This window comes from Petromyzon marinus, chromosome 28, assembly GCF_048934315.1.
Source record: "Petromyzon marinus isolate PM22_M1 ecotype Great Lakes invasive population chromosome 28, UKy_Petmar_22M1.pri1.0, whole genome shotgun sequence".
Lineage (NCBI taxonomy): Eukaryota > Metazoa > Chordata > Hyperoartia > Petromyzontiformes > Petromyzontidae > Petromyzon > Petromyzon marinus.
In genome coordinates this window covers 1,495,001-1,512,709 of record NC_133694.1, presented here as the reverse complement: position 1 = coordinate 1,512,709, position 17,709 = coordinate 1,495,001, and the positions used below count along the sequence as shown (strand labels likewise).

Here is a 17,709-nt window from a genome sequence, read left to right as displayed (position 1 = left end):
CAGTGAGGGCGAGGGGCGACACGGTGGCTAGGAGATGTTAGCTACCTCGCCTATTATACAGGAGGTCGTGGGTTCGATCCAGACCCTGACGCCTGCTGCTGTATGTTTGGAGTTTGCAGTGTCTCTCTCTCTCATCATCATCACGGTGGCTAGGAGATGTTAGCTACCTCGCCTATTATACAGGGGGTCGTTGGTTCGATCCAGACCCTGACGCCTGCTGCTGTATATTTGGAGTTTGCAGTGTCTCTCTCTCTCATCATCATCACGGTGGCTAGGAGATGTTAGCTACCTCGCCTGGTATACAGGAGGTCGTGGGTTCGATCCAGACCCTGACGCCTGCTGCTGTATATTTGGAGTTTGCGTGTCTCTCTCTCTCTCCCCGTCCTTTGCTTGATTTTCTCCGGGTCCTCTGTTTTTTTCCCCCCCTCCACAATCAGAATCAACATCACGCGTTTAGAGTCATTTTGGCTGCTAAACAAATGTCCACGCGATGAGCCAACTTCGTTGAGCCATCATTTGTGATAGCCAGGTTGCTTCTGAAAAAAAAGCGACATTGCAGCTCAGTAGGTCTTACCTGCTGGTAAAATAAAAACTAGTCTTAAAATAATTGAGTTTCACGAGAGCAATGGAATCGGCAGAATTTGCGGAACCGGCCCCACGTGGACGGTAATTCGGAAACGTTTTCGCGTCGTGAGACCACGAGGGGATGGGCGATTGCCTGGGGAGGCCTTCATCCAGCAGTAGATAGATCATGGCTGATGATGATAATGATTCAATGCGTATATCTGGAGCGTAATTATGATTTCGATGTTGAAGCAAATCTTTGTGTAGCCTGGTGTGAGAGCTCAAGGTATCAGGGTGAGGGTGTCTCGGCAGAGAGACTGACCCGAGACACCGCGATGACACGAGCACAGCGCGTACGGCGATCAAGCAACTCGGAGCCAAAACAACGACACGTTCGAGAAGAACAAAACACACACTCCGGGGATACAGACACCCGCCTGGGATACAAACACCTGCCTGGGATACAAACACCCGCCTGGGATACAAACACCCGCCTGAGATACAAACACCCGCCTGGGATACAAACACCCGCCTGAGATACAAACACCCGCCTGGGACACAAACACCCACTTGGGATACAAACACCTGCCTGGGATACAAACACCCACCTGAGATACAAACACCTGCCTGAGATACAAACACCCGCCTGGGATACAAACACCCGCCTGGGATACAAACACCTGCCTGAGATACAAACACCTGCCTGGGATACAAACACCCGCCTGAGATACAAACACCCGCCTGAGATACAAACACCCGCCTGGGATACAAACACCTGCCTGAGATACAAACACCTGCCTGGGATACAAACACCCGCCTGGGATACAAACACCCGCCTGAGATACAAACACCTGCCTGGGACACAAACACCCGCCTGAGATACAAACACCTGCCTGGGATACAAACACCCGCCTGAGATACAAACACCCGCCTGGGACACAAACACCCGCCTGGGACACAAACACCTGCCTGGGATACAAACACCTGCCTGGGATACAAACACCCGCCTGGGACACAAACACCCACTTGGGATACAAACACCCGCCTGGGATACAAACACCCACCTGAGATACAAACACCTGCCTGGGATACAAACACCCACCTGAGATACAAACACCCGCCTGGGATACAAACACCTGCCTGAGATACAAACACCTGCCTGGGATACAAACACCTGCCTGGGATACAAACACCCGCCTGGGACACAAACACCCACTTGGGATACAAACACCCGCCTGGGATACAAACACCCGCCTGGGATACAAACACCCGCCTGAGATACAAACACCCTACTGAGATACAAACACCCACCTGAGATACAAACACCTGCCTGGGATACAAACACCCACCTGGGATACAAACACCCGCCTGAGATACAGACACCCGCCTGAGATACAAACACCCGCCTGGGATACAAACACCTGCCTGGGATACAAACACCCGCCTGGGACACAAACACCCACCTGGGATACAAACACCCGCCTGGGATACAAACACCTGCCTGAGATACAAACACCTGCCTGGGACACAAACACCCGCCTGGGATACAAACACCCGCCTGGGATACAAACACCTGCCTGGGACACAAACACCCGCCTGGGACACAAACACCCACCTGGGATACAAACACCTGCCTGAGATACAAACACCCGCCTGGGATACAAACACCCACTTGGGATACAAACACCCGCCTGAGATACAAACACCCGCCTGGGATACAAACACCCGCCTGGGATACAAACACCCGCCTGAGATACAAACACCCACCTGAGATACAAACACCTGCCTGGGATACAAACACCCACCTGGGATACAAACACCCGCCTGAGATACAGACACCCGCCTGAGATACAGACACCCGCCTGAGATACAAACACCCGCCTGGGATACAAACACCTGCCTGGGATACAAACACCCGCCTGGGACACAAACACCCGCCTGGGATACAAACACCTGCCTGGGATACAAACACCCGCCTGGGATACAAACACCTGCCTGGGATACAAACACCTGCCTGGGATACAAACACCCACCTGAGATACAAACACCCGCCTGGGATACAAACACACTCCTGGGATACAAACACCCACCTGAGATACAAACACCCACCTGAGATACAAACACCCACCTGAGATACAAACACCTGCCTGGGATACAAACACCCACCTGGGATACAAACACCCGCCTGGGATACAAACACACTCCTGGGATACAAACACCCACCTGAGATACAAACACCCACCTGAGATACAAACACCCGCCTGGGATACAAACACCCGCCTGAGATACAAACACCTGCCTGAGATACAAACACCTGCCTGAGATACAAACACCTGCCTGGGATACAAACACCCACCTGAGATACAAACACCCACCTGAGATACAAACACCCGCCTGAGATACAAACACCCGCCTGAGATACAAACACCTGCCTGGGATACAAACACCCGCCTGAGATACAAACACCCGCCTGAGATACAAACACCCGCCTGGGATACAAACACCTGCCTGAGATACAAACACCCACCTGAGATACAAACACCCGCCTGGGATACAAACACCCACCTGAGATACAAACACCTGCCTGGGATACAAACACCCACCTGAGATACAAACACCCGCCTGAGATACAAACACCCACCTGAGATACAAACACCCGCCTGGGATACAAACACCCGCCTGGGATACAAACACACTCCTGGGATACAAACACCCACCTGAGATACAAACACCCACCTGAGATACAAACACCCGCCTGGGATACAAACACCCGCCTGGGATACAAACACACTCCTGGGATACAAACACCCACCTGAGATACAAACACCCACCTGAGATACAAACACCCGCCTGGGATACAAACACCTGCCTGAGATACAAACACCCACCTGAGATACAAACACCTGCCTGGGATACAAACACCCACCTGAGATACAAACACCCGCCTGGGATACAAACACCCGCCTGGGATACAAACACCTGCCTGGGATACAAACACCTGCCTGGGATACAAACACCCACCTGAGATACAAACACCCGCCTGGGATACAAACACCTGCCTGGGATACAAACACCCACCTGAGATACAAACACCCGCCTGGGATACAAACACCTGCCTGGGATACAAACACCTGCCTGGGATACAAACACCCACCTGAGATACAAACACCCGCCTGGGATACAAACACCTGCCTGGGATACAAACACCCACCTGAGATACAAACACCCGCCTGGGATACAAACACCTGCCTGGGATACAAACACCCGCCTGAGATACAAACACCCGCCTGAGATACAAACACCCGCCTGGGATACAAACACCTGCCTGAGATACAAACACCTGCCTGAGATACAAACACCTGCCTGAGATACAAACACCTGCCTGGGATACAAACACCTGCCTGGGATACAGACACCTGCTTGGTATAGACACCCGTTCGGAGGGACGAGAGAGAGAGAGGGAACACAAAGGACACAAAAGTCCAAGTCTCAAGTTGGTTTCTTGTGACCGGCTGAGAACACAGGGGACCAGGATGCAGTCTCATTTGCAACAGTGCCCTGGGGGCATCATGACTCTGCTGCCGGTAGGGGTCGATGCCTGCTGCTGCTGCTGCTCTACGTGGCCTGGCGTGGTCCCCACAATTGGCCGCCCTTGTGCATGACGCCAGGGGATCTTGATCGTCCCCTGTGAGTTCATCAGACGGCGCGTAGTAAGTGTCGTCGTAGTGGTAGGTTTGTGGTTAATACACATCGCACTATTAAACAGGGCGGCCGCTAGATTCGAACCGCGAACTTCTGCAACAACAACAACAAGCGGAGCGAACGTGATCCCGCGGGGCCACGTCACCAGCCCAAGGATCAACAGCAGAGCGACACAACCTGGGCTCGAATCCAGCCGGGTGTGCTCAGGTCGCCGACAATGGTGAATAAATCCACAACCGACACGTCACGCGCAGCATCTCTCTATCTCTCTCTCTATCTCGCAGCTGTGGCGACGAGCAGCCAAGCGCCTCCTGCTTGCCCCAGTCTACCAGCCCACCTGGTGGATGTTCAGCGAGACCCCCCCCCCACCCGCCCTAAGCCACGGCAGGGCGACCGGGGCAGCTGGACGCACCGTGCGCCTCTCGCGCGGGGGACGAAGGCGTGTGACCAAGTGGGCAACGTCAATATTTACAGGGAGCCGCAGGCGTCTTTTAAACAACAAAAAACAGCCCCACGAAAGCCAGGTGCGAACCGCACGGGAATTCGAGTAGCAGACGTGCGCTTCCAGGGCGCGTCGAGCCAAAGGGCATGTTCTTACTTGATTACTCCCAAACAGCAACCTTCTGATTTATCCAGGAGTAGGCCGCGCCGAATTGTTCAAGCGACCAGGAGTCCCCTTCCTGCTACATGGTGTGTGCGTTTTTAATTGTCTGCGATGTTTTCAGCCAATTAGTATTTGTACACGCGTGGTGCGGAAATTACAGCCTGCTCTCTCTCCCTCTCTCCCCCTCTCTGCGATGCGCTGCCCGGTCGTGCCGCGTGCTGCCCACACGATGCCCGACGTTCCGTTCCGTGTGCTTGAGAGCTTGTTCTGTTCCCGACACGCAACACTAACCGCGCTCTTTGGAGGTGCGGCTGGATCGGGGGCTCGGGGGGGGGGCGGTGCGGTAATTAGCAACGATTGTGTGATCACTGAGAGTAGGGGGGGGAGGCGAGGGAGTGGGGGGCACGGGGAGGGGTGTGGGGGTGCGAGAGGAGGGGAGGCACGGGTGGCACGGGGAGGCACGGGTGGCACGGGGTGGCACGGGTGGCACGGGTGGCACGGGGTGGCACAGGTGGCACGGGGTGGCACGGGTGGCACAGGTGGCACGGGGTGGCACGGGTGGCACGGGTGGCACGGATGGCACGGGTGCCACGGGTGGCACGGGGTGGCCTTCTCGCGGGATTTCACGCCGTTAGGAGCCGCGCGGCTCCTCTCGGCCGCCGTCTCTCGGAAGCGCCCCAGAGGTCCGCGTGAGCCGCTCACCGCACTCGCCACAGAGTTGTTGTTGTTGGTGTTGTTGACGACGTCTCGGGCTGTGTAGATGAAGGCGCAGCCCTGCAGTTGCTTGCTCACGCCACTGCTGCCCGAAAGGGGTAGACCCCCGCCACTGACCCAGAGTGGTATGTTGTCCTCTACTCCCACACGCCTTACCCCACCAACACATGGGCAGGGGCAGAAAATACCGACCTTCTATGCTCCCACGTTTCTATGCCCCCTCGTACTGACCAGGGCGGGGAAGTATGGTCAACCCACACCACCACCACTACTCCCTCTGCACCCCATGACCGGTCACGCACCTTAACGCAGTAGATAAATACACTACATTGAATGTGTGTTAAGCTGTTAATGTACACATCATAGTGAAGGAATAATTATTCATATAATAGTCAGCAGAAGTCACAAATCAACATAACGTTGCTCTACCCATCGTAGCTCGTCAGACCTATCTCATCCAGCAGCAGCATCGCACTATGCTACGGTGCGAATTTCAGTGCATCGACGTCCCTACATCTGAGATACCTACTACGAACTATTATATTCTTATACAAGCAATCAATTGTCAATATATTAACGATCGTTTATGCATCCAGGAGAGGCACACCGAGTCTCAAGACTCAGGAGGGTCATGCTGCTGCTAGATTAAGGTGTTGAGATGTTTATTTGTGAGATATGCTTAGCCCCAAGTAATGATGAGTCGTGTTTGTATGTCTGTGTGTTGGTATGTATGTATGGCGAACTTCTTTGCCACCGTACGTAGTCAACCGGGCTAATCTGAGGTGCGGGGGAGGGACAGCAAAACTAAACTATTTTAATATTCAAGTGAGGAAGAGGAAACCGGACCACGGGGAGAAAACCCACGCCTTGTGCGAGGGGGCAATACTCGATCCCCGTACAGGTTGGCACAGATTAACATAGCGTGTGTGGCACAGATTCATATAGCCCGTGTGGCACAGATTAATATAGCGTGTGTGGCACAGATTAATATAGCGTGTGTGACACAGATTAATATAGCGTGTGTGACACAGATTAGTATAGCGTGTGTGACACAGATTGATATAGCGCGTGTGGCACAGATTAATATAGCGTGTGTGTCACAGATTAATATAGCGTGTGTGACACAGATTAATATAGCGTGTGTGACACATTAATATAGCGTGTGTGGCATAGATTAATATAGCGCGTGTGGCACAGATTAATATAGCGTGTGTGGCACAGATTAATATAGCGTGTGTGACAGATTAATATAGCGTGTGTGACACAGATTAATATAGCGTGTGTGACACATTAATATAGCGTGTGTGGCATAGATTAATATAGCGCGTGTGGCACAGATTAATATAGCGTGTGTGGCACAGATTAATATAGCGTGTGTGGCACAGATTAAAATAGCGTGTGTGACACAGATTAATATAGCGTGTGTGACACAGATAAATATAGCCTGTGTGGCACAGATTAATATAGCGTGTGTGACACAGATTAATATAGCGTGTGTGACACAGATTAATATAGCGTGTGTGACACAGATTAATATAGCGTGTGTGACACAGATTAATATAGCGTGTGTGGCACAGATTAGTATAGCGTGTGTGTCAGATTAATATAGCGTGTGTGACACAGATTAATATAGCGTGTGTGGCACAGATTAATATAGCGTGTGTGACACAGATTAATATAGCGTGTGTGGCAGATTAATATAGCGTGTGTGACACAGATTAATATAGCGTGTGTGGCACAGATTAATATAGCGTGTGTGACACAGATTAATATAGCGTGTGTGGCACAGATTAATATAGCGTGTGTGACAGATTAATATAGCGTGTGTGACACAGATTGATATAGCGTGTGTAGCAGATTAATATCGCGTGTGTGGCACAGATGAATATAGCGTGTGTGGCACAGATGAATATAGCGTGTGTGTCACAGATTAATATAGCGTGTGTGACACAGATTAATATAGCGTGTGTGACACAGATTAATATAGCGTGTGTGGCAGAGATTGAAATAGCGTGTGTGGCACAGATTAGTATAGCGTGTGTGGCACAGATTAATATAGCGTGTGTGACACAGATTAGTATAGCGTGTGTGGCACAGATTAATATAGCGTGTGTGACACAGATTAATATAGCGTGTGTGACACAGATTAATATAGCGTGTGTGACACAGATTAATATAGCGTGTGTGTCACAGATTAATATAGCGTGTGTGACACAGATTAATATAGCGTGTGTGACACAGATAAATATAGCGTGTGTGGCAGAGATTAATATAGCGTGTGTGACACAGATTAATATAACGTGTGTGACACAGATTAATATAGCGTGGTGACACAGATCAATATAGCGTGTGTGACACAGATTAATATAGCGTGTGTGACACAGATTAATATAGCGTGTGTGACACAGATTAATATAACGTGTGTGACACAGATTAATATAGCGTGTGTGTCAGATTAATATAGCGTGTGCATGAAGCAGACACCTCATGTAACTAAGAAAATTATGTAATACATAAAACTGTTCCTCTCTGGCCTGTATCTGTTACGGGGCCGTAAAGGAGGACCATTTCCCGAAACGTCGACTATCAAATACTTTTTGCATCTTAAGGCCACATGCTGTTGATGCGGTGTTTATTAAATTTATACGCGCGGTCTCAATCCACTGCTGGATGAGGGCCTCCTCGTGTGGGAGTTGTCTCACTTCACCACGCTGAGGGTCTCACAAACTTCACCATGCTGGGTATCTCACATACTTCACCACGCTGGGTATCTCACATACTTCACCATGCTGGGTATCTCACATACTTCACCATGCTGGGTATCTCACATACTTCACCATGCTGGGTATCTCACATACTTCACCATGCTGGGTATCTCACATACTTCACCATGCTGGGTATCTCACATACTTCACCATACTGGGTATCTCACATACTTCACCACGCTGGGTATCTCACATACTTCACCATGCTGAGTATCTCATAAACTTCACCACGCTGGGTATCTCACATACTTCACCATGCTGGGTATCTCACATACTTCACCATGCTGAGTATCTCATAAAATTCACCACGCTGGGTATCTCACATACTTCACCATGCTGGGTATCTCACATACTTCACCATGCTGGGTATCTCACATACTTCACCATGCTGGGTATCTCACATACTTCACCATGCTGGGTATCTCACATACTTCACCATGCTGGGTATCTCACATACTTCACCATACTGGGTATCTCACATACTTCACCACGCTGGGTATCTCACAAACTTCACCATACTGGGTATCTCACATACTTCACCATGCTGGGTATCTCACATACTTCACTATGCTGGGTATCTCACATACTTCACCACGCTGGGTATCTCACATACTTCACCACGCTGGGTATCTCAGAAACTTCACCACGCTGGGTATCTCACATACTTCACATGCTGGGTATCTCACAAACTTCACCATGCTGGGTATCTCACATACTTCACATGCTGGGTATCTCACATACTTCACCACGCTGGGTATCTCACATACTTCACCATGCTGGGTATCTCACATACTTCACCATGCTGGGTATCTCACATACTTCACCATGCTGGGTATCTCACATACTTCACCATGCTGGGTATCTCACATACTTCACCATGCTGGGTATCTCACATACTTCACCATACTGGGTATCTCACATACTTCACCACGCTGGGTATCTCACATACTTCACCATGCTGAGTATCTCATAAACTTCACCACGCTGGGTATCTCACATACTTCACCATGCTGGGTATCTCACATACTTCACCATGCTGAGTATCTCATAAAATTCACCACGCTGGGTATCTCACATACTTCACCATGCTGGGTATCTCACATACTTCACCATGCTGGGTATCTCACATACTTCACCATGCTGGGTATCTCACATACTTCACCATGCTGGGTATCTCACATACTTCACCATGCTGGGTATCTCACATACTTCACCATACTGGGTATCTCACATACTTCACCACGCTGGGTATCTCACAAACTTCACCATACTGGGTATCTCACATACTTCACCATGCTGGGTATCTCACATACTTCACTATGCTGGGTATCTCACATACTTCACCACGCTGGGTATCTCACATACTTCACCACGCTGGGTATCTCAGAAACTTCACCACGCTGGGTATCTCACATACTTCACATGCTGGGTATCTCACAAACTTCACCATGCTGGGTATCTCACATACTTCACATGCTGGGTATCTCACATACTTCACCACGCTGGGTATCTCACATACTTCATCATGCTGGGTATCTCACATACTTCACCATGCTGGGTATCTCACATACTTCACCATGCTGGGTATCTCACATACTTCACCATTTAGGGTATCTCACATACTTCACCACGCTGGGTATCTCACATACTTCACCATGCTGGGTATCTCACATACTTCACCATGGGGGTTATCTCACATACTTCACCATGCTGGGTATCTCACATACTTCACCATGGGGGGTATCTCACATACTTCACCATGCTGGGTATCTCACAAACTTCACCATGGTGGGTATCTCACATACTTCACCACGCTGGGTATCTCACATACTTCACCATGCTGGGTATCTCACATACTTCACCATGGGGGGTATCTCACATACTTCACCATGCTGGGTATCTCACATACTTCACCATGGGGGGTATCTCACAAACTTCACCATGCTGGGTATCTCACATACTTCACCACGCTGGGTATCTCACATACTTCACCATGCTGGGTATCTCACAAACTTCACCATGCTGGGTATCTCACATACTTCACCATGCTGGGTATCTCACATACTTCACCATGTTGGGTATCTCACATATTTCATCATGCTGGGTATCTCACATACTTCACCATGCTGGGTATCTCACATACTTCACCATGCTGGGTATCTCACATACTTCACCATGCTGGGTATCTCACATACTTCACCACGCTGGGTATCTCACATACTTCACCACGCTGGATATCTCACAAACTTCACCATGCTGGGTATTTCACATACTTCACCACGCTGGGTATCTCACATATTTCACCATGCTGGGTATCTCACAAACTTCACCATGCTGGGTATCTCACATACTTCACCATGCTGGGTATCTCACATACTTCACCATGCTGGGTATCTCACATACTTCACCATGCTGGGTATCTCACATACTTCACCACGCTGGGTATCTCACATACTTCACTATGCTGGGTATCTCACATACTTCACCATGCTGGGTATCTCACATATTTCACCATGCTGGGTATCTCACAAACTTTACCATGGTGGGTATCTCACATACTTCACCATGCTGGGTATCTCACATACTTCACCATGCTGGGTATCTCACAAACTTCACCATTCTGGGTGTCTCACAAACTTCATCATGGTGGGTATCTCACATACTGCACCATGGGGGGTATCTCACATACTTCACCATGCTGGGTATCTCACAAACTTCACCATGCTGGGTATCTCACATACTTCACCATGCTGGGAATCTCACATACTTCACCATGGTGGGTATCTCACATACTGCACCATGGTGGGTATCTCACAAACTTCACCATGGTGGGTATCTCACATACTGCACCATGGGGGGTATCTCACATACTTCACCATGCTGGGTATCTCACAAACTTCACCATGCTGGGTATCTCACAAACTTCACCATGCTGGGTATCTCACATACTTCACCATGCTGGGTATCTCACATACTGCACCATGGGGGGTATCTCACATACTGCACCATGGGGGGTATCTCACATACTTCACCATGCTGGGTATCTCACATACTTCACCATGCTAGGTATCTCACATACTTCACCATGCTGGGTATCTCACATACTTCACTACGCTGGGTATCTCACAAACTTCACCACGCTGGGTATCTCACATACTTCACCATGCTAGGTATCTCACATACTTCACTACGCTGGGTATCTCACAAACTTCACCATGCTGGGTATCTCACATACTTCACCATTCTGGGTATCTCACAAACTTCACCATTCTGGGTATCTCACAAACTTCACCATTCTGGGTATCTTACATACTTCACCATGCTGGGTATCTTACATACTTCACTACGCTGGGTATCTCACAAACTTCACCACGCTGGGTATCTCACATACTTCACCATGCTAGGTATCTCACATACTTCACTACGCTGGGTATCTCACAAACTTCACCATGCTGGGTATCTCACATACTTCACCATTCTGGGTATCTCACAAACTTCACCATTCTGGGTATCTCACAAACTTCACCATGCTGGGTATCTCACATACTTCACCACGCTGGGTATCTCACAAACTTCACCACGCTGGGTATCTCACAAACTTCACCACGCTGGGTATCTCACATACTTCACCATGCTGGGTATCTCACATACTTCACCATGCTGGGTATCTCACATACTTCACCATGCTGGGTATCTCACATGCTTCACCATGCTGGGTATCTCACATACTTCACCACGCTAGGTATCTCACATACTTTACCACGCTGGGTATCTCACATACTTCACCACGCTGGGTATCTCACATACTTCACCATGCTGGGTATCTCACATACTTCACCATGCTGGGTATCTCACAAACTTCACCATACTGGGTATCTCACATACTTCACCATGCTGGGTATCTCACATACTTCACCATGCTGGGTATCTCACATACTTCACCATACTGGGTATCTCACATACTTCACCATGCTGGGTATCTCACAAACTTCACCATGCTGGGTATCTCACATACTTCACCATGCTGGGTATCTCACAAACTTCACCATGGGGGGTATCTCACATACTTCACCATGCTGGGTATCTCACATACTTCACCATGCTGGGTATCTCACATACTTCACCACGCTGGGTATCTCACATACTTCACCATGCTGGGTATCTCACATACTTCACCATGCTGGGTATCTCACATACTTCACCATACTGGGTATCTCACATACTTCACCACGCTGGGTATCTCACATACTTCACTATGCTGGGTATCTCACATACTTCACCATTCTGGGTATCTCACATACTTCACCATGCTGGGTATCTCACATACTTCACCACGCTGGGTATCTCACATACTTCACCACGCTGGGTATCTCACATACTTCACCATGCTGGGTATCTCACATACTTCACCATGCTTGGTATCTTACATACTTCACCATGCTGGGTATCTCACATACTTCACCATGCTGGGTATCTCACATACTTCACCATGCTGGGTATCTCACAAACTTCACCATACTGGGTATCTCACATACTTCACCATGCTGGGTATCTCACATACTTCACCACGCTGGGTATCTCACATACTTCACCACGCTGGGTATCTCACATACTTCACTATGCTGGGTATCTCACATACTTCACCATGCTGGGTATCTCACAAACTTCACCATGGTGGGTATCTCACATACTTCACCATGCTGGGTATCTCACATACTTCACCATGCTGGGTATCTCACAAACTTCACCATTCTGGGTGTCTCACAAACTTCACCATGGTGGGTATCTCACATACTGCACCATGGGGGGTATCTCACATACTTCACCATGCTGGGTATCTCACAAACTTCACCATGCTGGGTATCTCACAAACTTCACCATGCTGGGTATCTCACATACTTCACCATGCTGGGTATCTCACATACTTCACCATGGTGGGTATCTCACATACTTCACCATGCTGGGTATCTCACATACTTCACCACGCTGAGTATCTCACATACTTCACCATGCTAGGTATCTCACATACTTCACTACGCTGGGTATCTCACAAACTTCACCACGCTGGGTATCTCACATACTTCACCATGCTGGGTATCTCACATACTTCACCATTCTGGGTATCTCACAAACTTCACCATTCTGGGTATCTCACAAACTTCACCATTCTGGGTATCTCACAAACTTCACCACGCTGGGTATCTCACATACTTCACCATTCTGGGTATCTCACATACTTCACCACGCTGGGTATCTCACATACTTCACCACGCTGGGTATCTCACATACTTCACCACGCTGGGTATCTCACATACTTCACCATTCTGGGTATCTCACATACTTCACCATGCTGGGTATCTCACATACTTCACCATGCTGGGTATCTCACATACTTCACCATGCTGGGTATCTCACAAACTTCACCATGGTGGGTATCTCACAAACTTCACCATGCTGGGTATCTCACATACTTCACCATGCTGGGTATCTCACAAACTTCACCATACTGGGTATCTCACATACTTCACCATGCTGGGTATCTCACATACTTCACCATGCTGGGTATCTCACATACTTCACCATACTGGGTATCTCACATACTTCACCATGCTGGGTATCTCACAAACTTCACCATGCTGGGTATCTCACATACTTCACCATGCTGGGTATCTCACATACTTCACCATGCTGGGTATCTCACATACTTCACCATGCTGGGTATCTCACATACTTCACCATGCTGGGTATCTCACATACTTCACCATGCTGGGTATCTCACATACTTCACCATGCTGGGTATCTCACATACTTCACCATGCTGGGTATCTCACATACTTCACCACGCTGGGTATCTCACATACTTCACCATGCTGGGTATCTCACATACTTCACCATGCTGGGTATCTCACATACTTCACCACGCTGGGTATCTCACATACTTCACCATGCTGGGTATCTCACATACTTCACCATGCTGGGTATCTCACATACTTCACCATGCTGGGTATCTCACATACTTCACCACGCTGGGTATCTCACATACTTCACCATGCTGGGTATCTCACATACTTCACCATGCTGGGTATCTCACATACTTCACCACGCTGGGTATCTCACATACTTCACCATTCTGGGTATCTCACATACTTCACCATGCTGGGTATCTCACATACTTCACTACGCTGGGTATCTCACATACTTCACCACGCTGGGTATCTCACATACTTCACCATGCTGGGTATCTCACAAACTTCACCATGCTGGGTATCTCACATACTTCACCATGCTGGGTATCTCACAAACTTCACCATGCTGGGTATCTCACAAACTTCACCATGCTGGGTATCTCACATACTTCACCACGCTGGGTATCTCACATACTTCACCATGCTGGGTATCTCACATACTTCACCATGCTGGGTATCTCACATACTTCACCATGCAGGTATCTCACATACTTCACCATGCTGGTTTGGTCAGTGTAGGTTTGTGAAGTTGTGGAAGCATGGCTATCTTGCAGGCTTTTCATTACAATGATATAAACTCGCACTACATTGTAGTAATTTGGTGAATAACCACTTAAAAACTCATTCTTGGCCACTCTTCACACGAGTCGATATGCATTATGATAACATTCCGACTCTCCACCTCATTCCCCACGCATCTCTGACCATTCACATTGACGACATTCATTGTACACGTCACATCAGCTCCGCGGCGTTCGCTTCTGCATGTGATTGTTGTAAGTTCAGCAGCAGTGGTTAGTTTAACATCGAGCAACACTCAGGGCCGCTTCACACGATCGGCGTCTCAGCAGCACAGTCATGCCTGCTCTGGTCCGTTCTTACGATATCGAACTTCTTTCGCACCGTACGTAGCCTACCGTGCTCATGAGATGCGGCAACGAGACGTACGGTATTGTCTGCTTACTCGCTCTCTGATTTCATCCGCAAGCATCCTCGATGACACCTGACGAATCCGTGCCCCGCTCGTTGCTACCGTTGAGCCCAGCTCACCGATTGCGCATTCTACGTGCAGAGTCCTCGCACGGCCAGGCAAGTTACGTGGCGACTTCCACGTGGGGTTCAAACTCGCGGACACGGCCACCACGTCCATCTGACGCGTCGCGTCAGCCTCTGTCGGTCCATCCACTGCTGGATGGGAGGGCGCTCCTGACGTCCTTCGTCGAGGTTTTGTTTGGCCATACTTCACCACGCCGGTGAAGGTAGGCAGGTGTGGGTGGCGCAGGACCGACTGGTAAGATTTCACTCGCCACCGGTGGCAGCCGTGGCAGGGAATCGAACTTAGGCTGCTGGGTCCATAGCGCAGTGCGCTAACCACCGTTCGCCCGAAACGCACTTACAAACACAATCACGGTTGCTGAGCTCAAAACGTCAAGCGGTCAGCAACAAACGGCACCTTTTAAATGTTTATAGATACGTACGCTTACAACACAGTCAGTACAACATTCAGGCTCGGCGCACATTTATCCTTAAACGTGAACAGTATACTGCATCATCAATACGACAAATATATAGATTCTCACAACCATTCGCTGTCAGCACGCATGCAGCGCCGATACAGATGGACGTATGGATGTGACACTTGGTCGATGACTGCCGATTGTGTATCCTACAACGAAGGCTTATTGGCCGTGAAGTGATTGCCGTGGGTAGGAAAAAAATAAAAAAATCACGAGAGGTACAGCAGCGACAGCAGCAGACGCTGCGAGAGAGAGGGGAAGCCGGCGTCGAGGACACACACACACACGTAGAGGACACACACACACACGTAGAGGACACACACACACACGTCGAGGACACACACACACACGTAGAGGACACACACACACACACGTAGAGGACACACACACACACACGTAGAGGACACACACACACACACACGTGAGCCTGCGTGCTCTCTGGTATCAGTTGAACACGTAGTTGGGCTTTAACGACCAATAGTATTCACAATAAAGGTTTTTGGGGTTAGATGGCGTAAGTAGAAATGTTGTGTCGTAACCCTTCACCACCCGACACAGCCAATTAGTAAGGGATGTGTCACGTCAACAAAACGCCAATTAGTTACTAGTATAGTGTATAGTGTAGTGTATAGTAGTGTATAGTGTCGTGTAGTGTATAGTGTAGTGTAGTGTATTGTAGTGTATAGTGTAGTGTATAGTGTCGTGTATAGTGTAGTGTATAGTGTAGTGTATAGTGTAGTGTATTGTAGTGTATAGTGTAGTGTATAGTGTAGTGTATAGTGTATAGTAGTGTATAGTGTAGTGTATAGTAGTGTATAGTAGTGTATAGTGTAGTGTATAGTGTAGTGTATAGTAGTGTATAGTGTAGTTACTACTTCAGCCCACCGGTGTGTTGGAGCGTAAATCCACAACATTTACAATTTGAGTTGTACGACGTTTCGCTGGTGATGACATCCAGCATCATCGGGCGATTTGCCAGATTATCGTCCGAACTAAAAACGAAAATGCTCGCGGGTGAGGAGGCAGGAGCCCGCGAAGGGCTGGACGGCCACCTCGCCACGACCACCACGACCACCACGACCACCACGACCACGGCGACCACCACGACCACGGCGACCACCACGACCACCACGACCACCACGACCACCGCGACCACCACGACCACCACGACCACCACGACCACGGCGACCACCACGACCACGGCGACCACCACGACCACCACGACCACCACGACCACCGCGACCACCACGACCACCACGACCACCACGACCACCGCGACCACCACGACCACGGCGACCACCACGACCACCGCGACCACCACGACCACCGCGACCACGGCGACCACCACGACCACGGCGACCACCACGGCGACCACGACCACCACGACCACCACGACCACCGCGACCACGGCGACCACCACGACCACCACGACCACCGCGACCACTGCGACCATCACGACCACCACGACCACCACGACCACCGCGACCACCACGACCACGGCGACCACCACGACCACCACGACCACCGCGACCACCACGACCACCACGACCACCACGACCACCGCGACCACCACGACCACCACGACCACCACGACCACCGCAACCACCACGACCACAGGCCGGGAGGGTCGAGTCAGCCGAGTAACGGGGACGCGCTCGGGAGACGGGGCGATGGTGACATCGGCTCTGGTGGAGAGCGCCTGCGGGTGGGCGGATCGCTCATTTACGTGGCGGGATTTGCGAGTGGTGGCGGCGGCTCGCAGAAGTATTCGTCCATCAGTGAATGGAGCATAGCTGCTGCTGCTGCTGGAGTGTCTAGTCGCTCACGAGATGATGATGATGGTGACAGCGAGCAGCACTTACCAGAACATGTTGCTG

The 17,709-nt window shown here is 49.8% G+C and overlaps 1 protein-coding gene across 1 annotated transcript in view; it reads right to left on the bottom strand.

Moving 5' to 3' along the window:
* Positions 1 to 17,709, bottom strand: part of LOC116946860 (neprilysin-like) — a 70,687-nt gene that overhangs the window by 52,472 nt on the left and 506 nt on the right. Inside the window, exon 1 of the mRNA XM_032962081.2 lies at positions 17,695 to 17,709. This exon is cut by the window's right edge and continues 506 nt beyond it. The gene's annotated coding sequence lies outside the window, so the exon portion shown is untranslated. The remainder of the gene's footprint in view (positions 1 to 17,694) is intronic.